The 11,693-nt window shown below is 38.9% G+C and overlaps 1 protein-coding gene and 2 non-coding genes across 6 annotated transcripts in view; all 3 read left to right on the top strand.

Moving 5' to 3' along the window:
• Window positions 1-9,702: 9,702 nt before the first annotated feature.
• The window catches only part of shisal1b (shisa like 1b), a 156,150-nt gene continuing 154,159 nt past the window's right edge, over window positions 9,703-11,693 (top strand). For 2 of the 4 annotated variants that reach the window (XM_057836626.1, XM_057836624.1), the window contains exon 1: window positions 9,703-9,842. The gene's annotated coding sequence lies outside the window, so the exon portion shown is untranslated. The remainder of the gene's footprint in view (window positions 9,843-11,693) is intronic. The other 2 variants (XM_057836628.1, XM_057836627.1) reach the window with 2 other exon arrangements.
• LOC130916911 (U4 spliceosomal RNA) lies at window positions 10,870-11,010 on the top strand. The gene has a single exon (XR_009063388.1). It is a non-coding gene; the product is annotated as a U4 spliceosomal RNA (small nuclear RNA).
• LOC130916888 (U4 spliceosomal RNA) lies at window positions 11,446-11,586 on the top strand. The gene has a single exon (XR_009063369.1). It is a non-coding gene; the product is annotated as a U4 spliceosomal RNA (small nuclear RNA).

The raw sequence follows: 11,693 nt of genomic DNA, 5'->3' as shown, positions 1-11,693 counted from the left end.
CATGACTGTCAGTGGTGGTATATGTTCTGCGATGTGTTTAATCAAGCGTGTTAAGAAAAAGATCGCCTCCTGTCATTCTTCCCCATGTCGCCTGCCATAATTGTTATGTTTAATGTGAAAGAGTCACTGAAGCTTAAGCCAACAAAAGACGCGGTCAAATGAACACCTAGGTCCACTCGCATTTCACTGCCTTTTATCTCTCACTGTGCAAAAATGGCGTCATTGTAATCTGTTTGAGGCAATGCATGAGTGGGTCATTCCGTGCATGCGTTAAGTGCGTCAAATATTTAACGTGATTAATTTAAAAAATTAATTACCGCCCGTTAACGCAATAAATTTGACAGCACTTAAAGAAATATATTCCAAGGTCATTGAAGATTTATCCTTCATGTACCAAAATACATATGTTAGGTTCATTGAAGATTCTCAATAGCCATCAGTATTTACTAAAACAATTCTATTTGGTCAATTGAAATCTCTCAGCTGTCTTCAGTTTGCAAATACCTTACATTTCGTTTGGGTTGTTTGAGGATGCTCACTTGTATGTTAGGTTCACTGGAGATTCCCTCTGAAGTTACAAAAACAACTATGTTAGGTTAGTCTCACAATTGTCTTCATTGTATAAAAATATGAACCATATGTATGTTAATGTCATTGAAGAGTCAAGTGCCATCGATGTGTTAGAAAGTATGAGATTAATTGAAGCCTCTTAACTGTCTTCTTTTACAAAAATACCACTTGACTCTTGAATGTGCTCAACAGCTGTCAGTATTCATTAAAAGAAGTACGTTAGGTTCAAAGAAGTCTCTCACTTATCTTTATTTTCCAAAAAACAAGGTTAATTGGATATACTCAAGTGTAATCAGTGTTTACGAAACAACTTGGTTATTTTCAGTGAAGTCTCAACAGTCTTCAATTTACCCCAAAAAAATGTTTAGTTGATTCGAGACTTTTAATTGTGTCCAATTTTCATAAACAATTATATTAGGATCATTCAAGGGCCTTGAATGGTTACACAAAACCAAGTCATGTTTTTTTTAGATAAGGCCCTCATTGTGACAACATATTGATATTTGCTACGACTTCCCTTTATGTGGCACACGTAGTAATGATGTGTTATCACACCCCTGGTGAGAAGTACTACTATTTGTCATTGGGTGAGTGGATTAGAAATCAACGCGTACTTTACGCCCTCATTTATGGCAACAAATCTGTTGTCCGTTGTGATGTAGTGGACAAGCCAGAAGGTCCAGGTTCAGATTGATGCTATGGGGTTATACTCCCCCCTGTAGGCAACAGTTAGCATATTCCTTGGTACTAATTCATTGCAAAACTGTTTCTGACTGCATGGAATTGGTGGCAGAGTGGTTAGTTCGTCCGCCTCATACTTCAGAGCCCTGGCCTTCCTGTGTGAAATTCTCATGTTTCTCCACGCCTGTGTGGGTTTTCTCCGAGTATTCCCACATCCTAAAAACATGCATGGCAGGCTGATTTGAACACTCCAAATTGTGCTCTGGTGTCAGTATGTGCGTGAAGAGTAGTTTGTGTCCATGTGCCCTCTGCAGGGCCGGCACTAGGTATTTTGGTGCCCTAGGCATAAATGCTTTGTGGTGCCTCCCCCCCCCCCCCCCCCCCCCCCCATCCACCAATACAAGACAAAACATTCAGGGATTATACGGTAAAATATTGTTTTGAACCATGGTACAAACATTTTCTAAATTAATTATAGTATGATGCAGGCCCATATTTAAAACACAGATACATGAAAACTTTAATATTATATCTTTATAGACATGGACTGATAGGGCACTATATAAACATTCTGGACATAATGTGGAAACAATGAATATGAAAGGGGAAATCTACATAGCTTTAAGATTGTTTTTTTCCTTCTATTTAGTTTCACCAGTAGATGTCGCTCTTGGCCTCTGAACCTCTCGAAAATGACTACGGCTTCTTACTAATGAAAAAATTTCGGTATCAACATAGTCGTTGCATAAAACCACTTCCGGTATGTCTCGTAACATTCCATTTAATTTTCATTGTGCAATGAATTTGCAAGTCACATCATTTCCACCAAAGCGTTTTGGAGTGTTTTTTTTTTTTTGGTTGTGCACACTAATAAAACGATCATAACCCGATTTCTGGAGTTACCAGATTATTCAAGTGGTCATGTAAAGAGCATGATCCGCTATCCTTTATCTGATAAACACCGCTATTTTACATCTCTGAGCATGTGTACAAATGGAAAAATGGATGTCGCTAGAGAGGCCTTAGGGACACCAAACTGATTCGCTTTCAGCCTATGCCTACTCTACAGTTAGCGAGCTTGTGTAACGCAATCGCCACACTCGCATTTGAAGAGGTTTAGTGGGACAACTTCAAGCAAGCATGGGTTTTTGGTAGACATGGAGGAAGGCCTATGCTGAGACCAAGAGTTTTACGTCATGTACTTGGAAAGAAATCGAACTATTGACTTAACGTGTGAACCAGGTTTTTCCTGATTATCACATCACTGAAGTGCACGTAAATGCGTCAAATCTCATTATTGTCATTACCTGGTTATTCCCAATTATCAGATTATTGTAGTCATGTAAACGTAGCTGATAATAAATAAACAATTGTTTAAAAAAAACAACAACATTCTTACCTGCAAATGACGCGCGGGCATCATCTCGCTGCTTTTTCCTCTTCCTTTTTTCCGCCCCCGACTCTTGTTGTCTTTTCGATGACATTTCCTTTCAAGAATAAACTTCTGCCAAATTTGCTACTGAAGCATAATGGAGCAAACCACTAGGGAATTGGGGGGGGGGGGGGGGGCACCAAAGGTAGACTGACGAGAGGGCCGCACAGGAGATTCTTTTTTTTGTGTGTAAATAATGAGCCTATGTTACTTATATTTGTATTAATTGCATTTATCAGGCTTTACAAAGTTTTATTTTAAATATTATATATTGTTGTTATTATTACAATTACTATTTTTTAGGATTTTTTACAAACTTGATTTTTTTTTTTGGTGCCCCCTTCAGGCAGAGTTGGTGCCCTACGCGCAGTGCGTGTTATGCGTATGGGGAGCGCCGTGTCTGGCCCTCTGATTGCCTGGAGGTCAATTCAGTGGTGTGGTCAGGGGTGGCCACGGCCACCCCTATAAATTTGTTGGCCACCCCGCTTGCCAGTATATCGTTAGATTGTTGTAGCATCAGTTATGCATTTCATCCCAAATGCAAATCTGCCAGCACCTGCTTTTCCCCAGTAATTATTTTGTTTTGTTAAATGTACACCTTATGCCTAATATATACATAACACAATAAAACAGAATTGTTGTGGAACTCAAACTGTTGACTGGACAGTTATGGACTATGCACATTAAATCATTAGCAACATCAAATGTTACACAATACACCAAAGTATATCAGTAGCCGTGTCCTTAAGTCTTTCTGATAGTTTTCCCCTCACCTTTTTACTGCAATAATATAATGAAAACCTGAAATTATGGCTTTTAGTTTTGGTATGCCACCCCAAGATTTTAAGTGGCCCCATCTGGCCACCCCTATGAAAAATTTCTGGAGGCGCCACTGGGTCAATTTGGAGAGTATCCTGCCTTCTTCCCATAGTTAGCTAGGATAGGCTCTTAGCGGCACACACTGCGGGTTGAGGAAAAAAGGCTGATTTTCTCTTTTTGCTGGTTCTTTTTATTCTCTTAAGTGAACAGGAGATTACGGCACACAATTGAGGAACCAAAAAAAAAAGTAATAATCATTTCCTTCCCACGCATACCCATTTTGTTATTTCGAAAAGAAAATAGGCATGCTGATACTAGCTGATATGTGGCTAACAAGAAAGTGTAAAGTTACTAGGCAGGTCCAGTATGTTGTTATCTGCTTACAATTACCTTGGAAAAAATCTTGCACTTCTTCCAGACACTTAGAGAATGACACAAACAATATGGAAATGAATAGACCAAATGAAATGAAATGTGGGAATAAATATATCTTCAATGGCATTGCAGAAACAACATTAATCTGGATAATCCTCACACTTATTTACACGCTCATGCAAAGACCAATGGAGGGGTAGGTGCTCATAGATCAAAAGGGGCATATGAACAAAAATTTAATACACTTTACAACAGTTCTAGTTCAGCCAGTTTTACAGTATAATTGGCTGTGACAGACTTAAATTGGGAGGGGGGGGTGAATAGAAATCAACACTGTCATCAACACTTTCTGGCTGTGACTTAGTCAGTCTTCGCCTCTTTTGTTCTTTCACTGTCATCAACACTTTCTGGCTGCAACTTAGTCTTCGCCTCTTTTCTTCCTTCAACCTCTATATCAAAACTATAATTAACTATAAATATGGTGTAGAGGCACAATACTGTATGTGACCGTCCCTAAATGGTCTTCAATGATTAGGTACATTTGATGTACATTTGCAGTCTTCAGTGGACCAACTGTCGTGCAAGACTTAAAAATAATACTTGATGCTGAAATCACTTAACAATTGAAGATGTCAATTTCGGAATCAATTTATCATAATCTATTCTCTACATGACTTATCCTCAAATAATAAGACTAATAATAAGTAAATTACACAGGTTTTATATGACCCTAACAGATGACCCTAACAGATATCAAAGACCACAAATTGTCTTTAAATGAAAACATTAAAATGCTTTAAATAAGGGGTCCCCAACATTTTTTGCTCCACGGACCGGTGTGATTTGGGTCTTTTTTTCACGGACCGGTGTGCTATCAAATTTTGCAGTTTTAAAATTTTGCTCCCAAAGCTTTTGTGGCGGTGAAAAAAGCCCTCTTTTATATACAGTTGGACTCTCAATGTTGTCCAACGGTCCAAACTATTGACAACATAAACGTACATGTTCAACACAAAAATGGTGTATATTAATGCTTAACGACACGGCGAAGTGGTTAAGTGAGAGAGCTGCGTGCAGTTGTTATGTGCAGCTAACATAGCAAACGTAAGTTAATATTCCTTTCTTTAAAGAAAGTTTGTAGCGTATAATTTGTAATCGCTGCATTCGTGGCCATTTTTAACGTTACGCGCATGACAAATTTGTCAGAACATCGGCAAAGTGCGGCAGAAAAATACAGCAAATATAAAATAACGTTTGTTTTTAGCCCTGTCGTGTTAAGTGCAGGGAAAATACAACTCACCCTCTGAATCAGTGGGAGGCCTGAGCTTGTTTCGTTGAGACGAGATGGTCCCGAGATGGGAGAGTGAGAGAAGCCTGCTTCACAAAGATACGATGTTGGAAATTGTAGCACAGTTTTCAGTGCTCTCCTAGCGATGTCACGATATTCCAAAATGACTTTAATACAGAACCTCGATAGAGTTGTTGTCTCAAATGTACGTTTAAGGTCGCCCTGATTTGCAATCTCTACAAGCTGATATTCCTGTTGCACAGACATGCTCGAATCACTCGGTTTATTCACATACGGGTGACGAATCCACTCCTTCGCAGTTCGTGGGTCTTTAGTGATTGGGAAGTAGCATAGATTTTTTTTTCTTCGAGGTTGTAGGCTCATCTTCTGGCTCATCAGGTGCCCTTTTCCCCGTAAAAAATCTGTCCAAAGACGTCTGTTTTTCAGTCATTCTAGCGTGGAGGATAATTATTTCCGGGAACAAATGCGATGTGCCCGCCCTACGTCATACATCATTATCGAGGACAAGTGCACATAGATATACGAAACAAGATGTACTGCTAGCAGTCCAATCAATGGATTTCTATGACGACATTCTGTCCTGTAGTATTATATCTAGAGTAGACAGGGATATTGATGTGTTAAGGGGCACACGCCAAAGTTAATTTGGCCAGAAAGCAGTCGTTAATAACTTGTTATTTCTGTGCGGCCCGGTAGCAAATGTGCCACGGACCGGCGGTTGGCGATCCCTGCTTTAAATGGTCTTCATTCTTACCAAATATGTATGTGGCTTTCTGATCAAAGACCCTAAATTGAATACTGCCCATCGCACTAAATCAACTGGGATTTGCTTTAGTTTAACTGTGATGCTAGTTAGATTTTAATAAGAAAATTAATGAATGGATAGATGCTGACTTTTTCAGAAGTGAAGACAACCCTCATGCTTGTCTCCTTGTCCTTGCTCCATCACCATATTATCATTATATATCTGTCCTGTTATTTGAGTTGAAGGTTGTGCGAGATTCTTGCTTGTGGTGAATCCAAAAATGCGGTGATGACAGATGGAGTGATTCATAAGCGCCAGGAACTTGTCAAGGCAAGGTGTGAAGAATAACTCAGCAGGGACACCGAGGAAATGTATTTAAAGCCAACCCGGTGCTGGTTTCGCCGGCTGCCGTGCTTTACTAAGTGGGACTCCAGATGTTGTTACAATTCTGTAGGTATGGCGGAAGGGGCATACAGTATGAGAGTTTAAACTATCAACCACTTTGAGCAGAATATTGGCAAAATAGAGCGTGTGACATGAAGACATCAGATTAGTCAGAGAACAGACAGACGGGCTTATGGTGAAAAACTGGAAATAACCATAAAGTGGGAAAAGCAAGGTGGCTGCGAGGGGGTTGGTGAGAACAGACGGCAAGCATCAGAAACTAAAAATGGGAATCAGAATATGGGCGTCTAGTTGTGCTGGTAGTAGGGTTGTCAGTCATTTTACGAAGTGCTTACCCTCACAAGGGTGCTTGAGCTTATTCCAGCTATCAACGAGCTGAAGGCGGGGTACACCCTGAACTGGTTGCCAGCCAGTCGCAGGGCACATAGAGACTAACAACCATTCACGTGCACATTCACACCTACGGACAATCTAGAGAACTCAATCAGCCTACCATGCATGATTTTTTTTCTGGGCTGGATGTGGGTGGAAACCGAAATACCTGGAGAAAACCCTTGCAGGCACAGGGACAACATGCAAACTCCAAACAGGGAGGCTGGAGCCTGGATTGAACCAAAAATCTCAGAATTCCAAGGCGGACGTGCTAACCACTCTGCCACCGTGCCACCAGTAGAGTTGTCAAAAGTATCGAAGTATCAAAACTGAAATATCCAGATAAGATACAGTATTTGATTGCAAACGACCCGATATTCAGCACATCTTAAAAGGAACTCTTGTGTTATTTTTTTGTAAATCCAGCTAATATTTCAGTTTGTTACACAGTATTAGCCCTACATCTTGTTGTAATTGGTGACATTTGCTTCATTCCTTTATTTGTTTTTGCACTAACACAGATCACCAGAAATTAGTAGTTGTCTGGGTAAATAGGATTTAGTACTACTCTTGATCGTAATAGTAATCGGGGATATTTCTGACATTTTAATTTTTCATAAAAACATCACATTTAATTGGTGTTTTTTATATATGCAGTAACAAAAATGATATTGAGTATTAAGTAGTTTTTGAGTATCGATATCGAGTTGAAGATTTTATTTTTGTTACAATACAAATTGGCAGCTGTATAGAACAGGCACAGACATTGAAGTACGTAGGTGCTTCAAACACGGTTGTTGTAGTTTCACACCGTTATATAAAATAAACACGAAAGAGAATTTCAAAAGTAGGCATACCAAAACATTCATATGTGACAACAATATGAATCTGATGGATGCCATTAATTCATTAGCTGTCATTGACCGTGGTCCAAACATTTGATCTAGGATGGCCTGACTGCAATTTATCATTTACCCACTTCAAATGGATTGGATGTCTATTGTTGTTGATTCTAGCGAATAGGTAAACTGGCTCATAATTTGGTTATTTAACACTACCTCATGGATGGCGGCCAATATGCCGTTCTTAATAATCAGTGGGGGATGTTTGAAGATTTTGTAAGTCTGATGGGCCCACGGGCTGCTAGTGAAAAAGCTTTGCTGTATATGCTATACGTAATTCACTGATGTAACCTTGCCACAAAGAGGCACTGCGATATTTGCTCCCCTTATCAGATGTCCCTGTGTCACTCCGCACAAGAAATATGTCATTGTTTTCCTCTCCTTTTGTTTATAACACAATCTAATCACAGCTCTTCCAGCTTCGCCTGCATTGTCCAGGTGGCCTCTCACTACTATGTAATGTCCTTAAGCGAGCTGATGTGATGTAGCCCAGATCTCACCGTGTGTGGCCTGTGCTCACGCACACACCTGCTTGCAGGCAAACCACATCCATTTTATTCTTTATAAAAAGGAAAACAAAATGATCAGTAATCCAAAGAGGTTTTGCTTCCTTGACAGGCTCTGTACTTTTAAGATTAGGGATCCAGTACAGCCTCCAAATTGGATCACAAACACAGACCATGGACTTTACTAACAAGCTTACATTTCTACAAAAACAAATCAGTCTCAGTTCAACTAGCTAATTGGTAAAATCATTATCCAAGAATGACATTAATTTGCAACCAACAAACCCTAAATCGGAGGGGAAAAAACACTGTAGTTTCTTCAGGGTTGTCAAACTGGTGTATTATTATTTTGTGGTCTCTCAGTTCCAGGTTGGCTGGTTGGTTAGTTACAGGAGGGAAATAAATAGATGACAGCATGTAGTGTGACAAATTATTGTCAGACATCTTGACAATTGCTTTCAACAAAACAGAGTGGGAGAAATGAGCATCAATCTTCACACTTCTTTCCCACAATTTACGTATTTTTATTACAAAGAAACGGTATCACTTCTGTTAAATGGTATCACTTCTGTTATGGTTCATTAACTACTTCCAAAGGCAGCCATGTTGTAAACATTTTTTTTTTTTACGTTTAAACGAACAAGTGAACTTTTACAGGCTATGTAAAGGCAGTTTACACAGTTTTAGGGGATTATCATTGTAATATTGAATGACCATGTCAGTGTAGTTTCAATGTGTCTTGTGAACAGCATCACATCAGTGAAATGTATTCTTTGAGCAGAAAACTGAGAAACTCCGGTTTTATAGATGGGGATGAAACACAGTCTGACAGGATTCATTTGAGATTACTCAGTGTAATCCCCTTATCTGCGTAACTACCTGTCCTAGAAAGTGATCCAAGCGTACCCCTACTAGCCTCATTGGCTAGCTGTTCTGACAGGAGCAAATCCTCCGTCTAATGTTGCAGCTTTAGACTGACACACCAATTCTTATCTGTTGAGCACCTGCTTCATCCCGCTAAAGCGCCGCAACAGGTGAAAAGGCCTGTAATATCAACACGCTAGCGTTACAGTTCGTGGCCTGACACCAACACAATATGTGCAAAGTGCATATGGTTGCAAAATGTGAGATCTTTTTAAAAATGAGCTAGCCACATACTGCCCAATTTGTCTTTGAATTTGTCCTCTAGAAGGATTCTACATGAATTTTTGGAAAATATTGTAGAAAATAGACATTTTAATTGACAGAATGCTCTAGGCTGTGAAGCGTTTGCTGGCTAAACAACAGTATATTTTACTTATCTATTTGTGAAAATTTGGTATTGATTTTAAATGAGGGGGAGGGGTCACATTTTCTCCCTTAACAAAAGGCTTTTCTGTTTTTAAATATACTAGTATATCTTAAATGTATATCCCAAAACCTAACCTACGTAGAAATGATAATTAAATTTTTAACTAATAATAATTTTAAAAAGACATTAAAATGTAAACGGATGTAGTTTTAAACACGTGACCTCAATTTCCGGGCTTACCTGTTACGCAACTAGCTTCAATTACAAGATGGGTTGGTTTTTCCTCTTCTTCAAAAACTACTATTTTAAATTAATAGTAAAGTACCGAATTATGCATATAAAATGTATAATCTTAAACTTGCATAATGGTATTTTTTTTACCGCATGGAATACTTCCAAGACGTTTTGGGACGATTTAACAAGAAGAGGCCCCCAACGGTAAGAAAAAAAAAAGTAGGATTTTCGGCACGTTAACATGCTAAACATATGCAGTTTGATAATTCGCCGAATTTTCTTGGTTGAAAGACTAGTATTTAAGAGAGTGTATTTTATATTTTGAGTTATTTGCTAGAAAAAAAGTTGCTTTATACAAAGTAACTCGAAAGTCATTTTCTGAGAGGGAAAAGGTTTGGACTTAGTACAGTCAACAGTGACCTCAAGTGTTAGCTCTTGAGCATAACGTCATGTGGTAAAAATATAATAGTCTAATAATAAATAAACGTAATTATTCTGTGTTTGAAGACATGTAGTCGCGAGTGCGCCGAAATTAATGCATTGTTACATGAAATCCATATTTTGCCCATTTTTAAAAATAATTATGTTGAAAGCACGATGACTTAAAGTGAACCAGTGTTACATATACAGCACTAGGAATTAACTGTGTTAAAGACGAAACTTTAAAACTGGAGTCGTAGGTAATCATTCAAATTGCATTTTGAAAGTCATAACAAAATGTTGATTTATTGTTTTAAACTCGCATATAAACGTCGACAGTCGTCGCCGTCCTCTTCTGAACACGGGATTTATGACGTAGACAATTCCTTGCGCATGCGCAAACTCTCCGGACACGGAAGTGAATGCACAATTTTTTTTTTTAACTCATAAGTAATGTAGACAGCAACGAGAGACTTAGGAATTTCAAGTGTAATCCATTTCCCTAAAAGTGAATTAAGTGTTGATATATGAAAATCTAGAGTAGACAGTAACAGAAATTTATTGGCGAGTGACGGCAAAGTTGATACAGGGAATGATAACTCCCAGAATGCATTGGGACGCATTTAGTTTTTAAAAACATTTTTTTAATAAGACGTAGAAACGTTTTAAATTATGTCTGTGCCAGTATCCTATGAGCTAAATAGCCGTGCTATCAATGATTCGTGTGAGTGTTCATCAATATTTGTTCAACAACCGCAACGATGGGACGTTGGACGGGTAATGACCCTACTGTCGTTCCCTTAATTTTATCAGCTTTGCGCAGTGGCAGTATCGTAGCCTATGAGGTTTATCCGAGGCGCGATTATTGCTAGTTGAAAACTTTACCCAATACCCCGCCTTGACGACTTGAAATATAGTCGGCTATGGCAATTTTTGACGGTCTCTACGGAGACTATTACGCTGTTAAAATAAATGTCAATAAATCCATTAATAGGAAATATGTGAGCGGTAACTATCAATCGTCGTAGCGTTATAACTGTGTTACTATAGTGTTATAGTTGTGCTATTACGAGAAAGTTTCGATGTACTTCTTTATCCACATGCTGTACTTAACGTAACCACATGCTTCAATTGTCTGAACAATCTGATAATCCCAGAATGCATTGCGGTGCGGGAAGTCTCAGAAATGCAATTCAGTCACGTGTTCCTAAATTTGCTGAACATGTATTATCAGACACTAATCAATCAAATTATGCCTAATGTAAATAACCCGAAAGCACCATTTGCCATGGAACACCGGCTCTACGTTTGGACTGTCTTCGTCATGACCGTCACTGTACCACGTATACTCAATGATTATAAGATTCTCCATAGCGTGGACTGAATCAGCTTTGCGCAGTGGCAGTATCGTAGCCCATGAGGTTTATCCGAGGCGCGATTATTGCTAGTTGAAAACTTTACCCAATACCCCGCCTTGACGACTTGAAATACAGTCGGCTATGGCAATTTTTGACGGTCTCTACGGAGACTATATGTTTGTTAAAGTAAAAAATAATATGATGTAAGGCTGAATGAAAATGGGATAGTTTGACACTGACTCATGGTGGGGGGATTGCAGTTATATAGCGACATACA

Source organism: Corythoichthys intestinalis, chromosome 5, assembly GCF_030265065.1.
Source record: "Corythoichthys intestinalis isolate RoL2023-P3 chromosome 5, ASM3026506v1, whole genome shotgun sequence".
Classification (NCBI taxonomy): domain Eukaryota; kingdom Metazoa; phylum Chordata; class Actinopteri; order Syngnathiformes; family Syngnathidae; genus Corythoichthys; species Corythoichthys intestinalis.
This window is presented reverse-complemented; position numbering and strand designations above follow the sequence as displayed.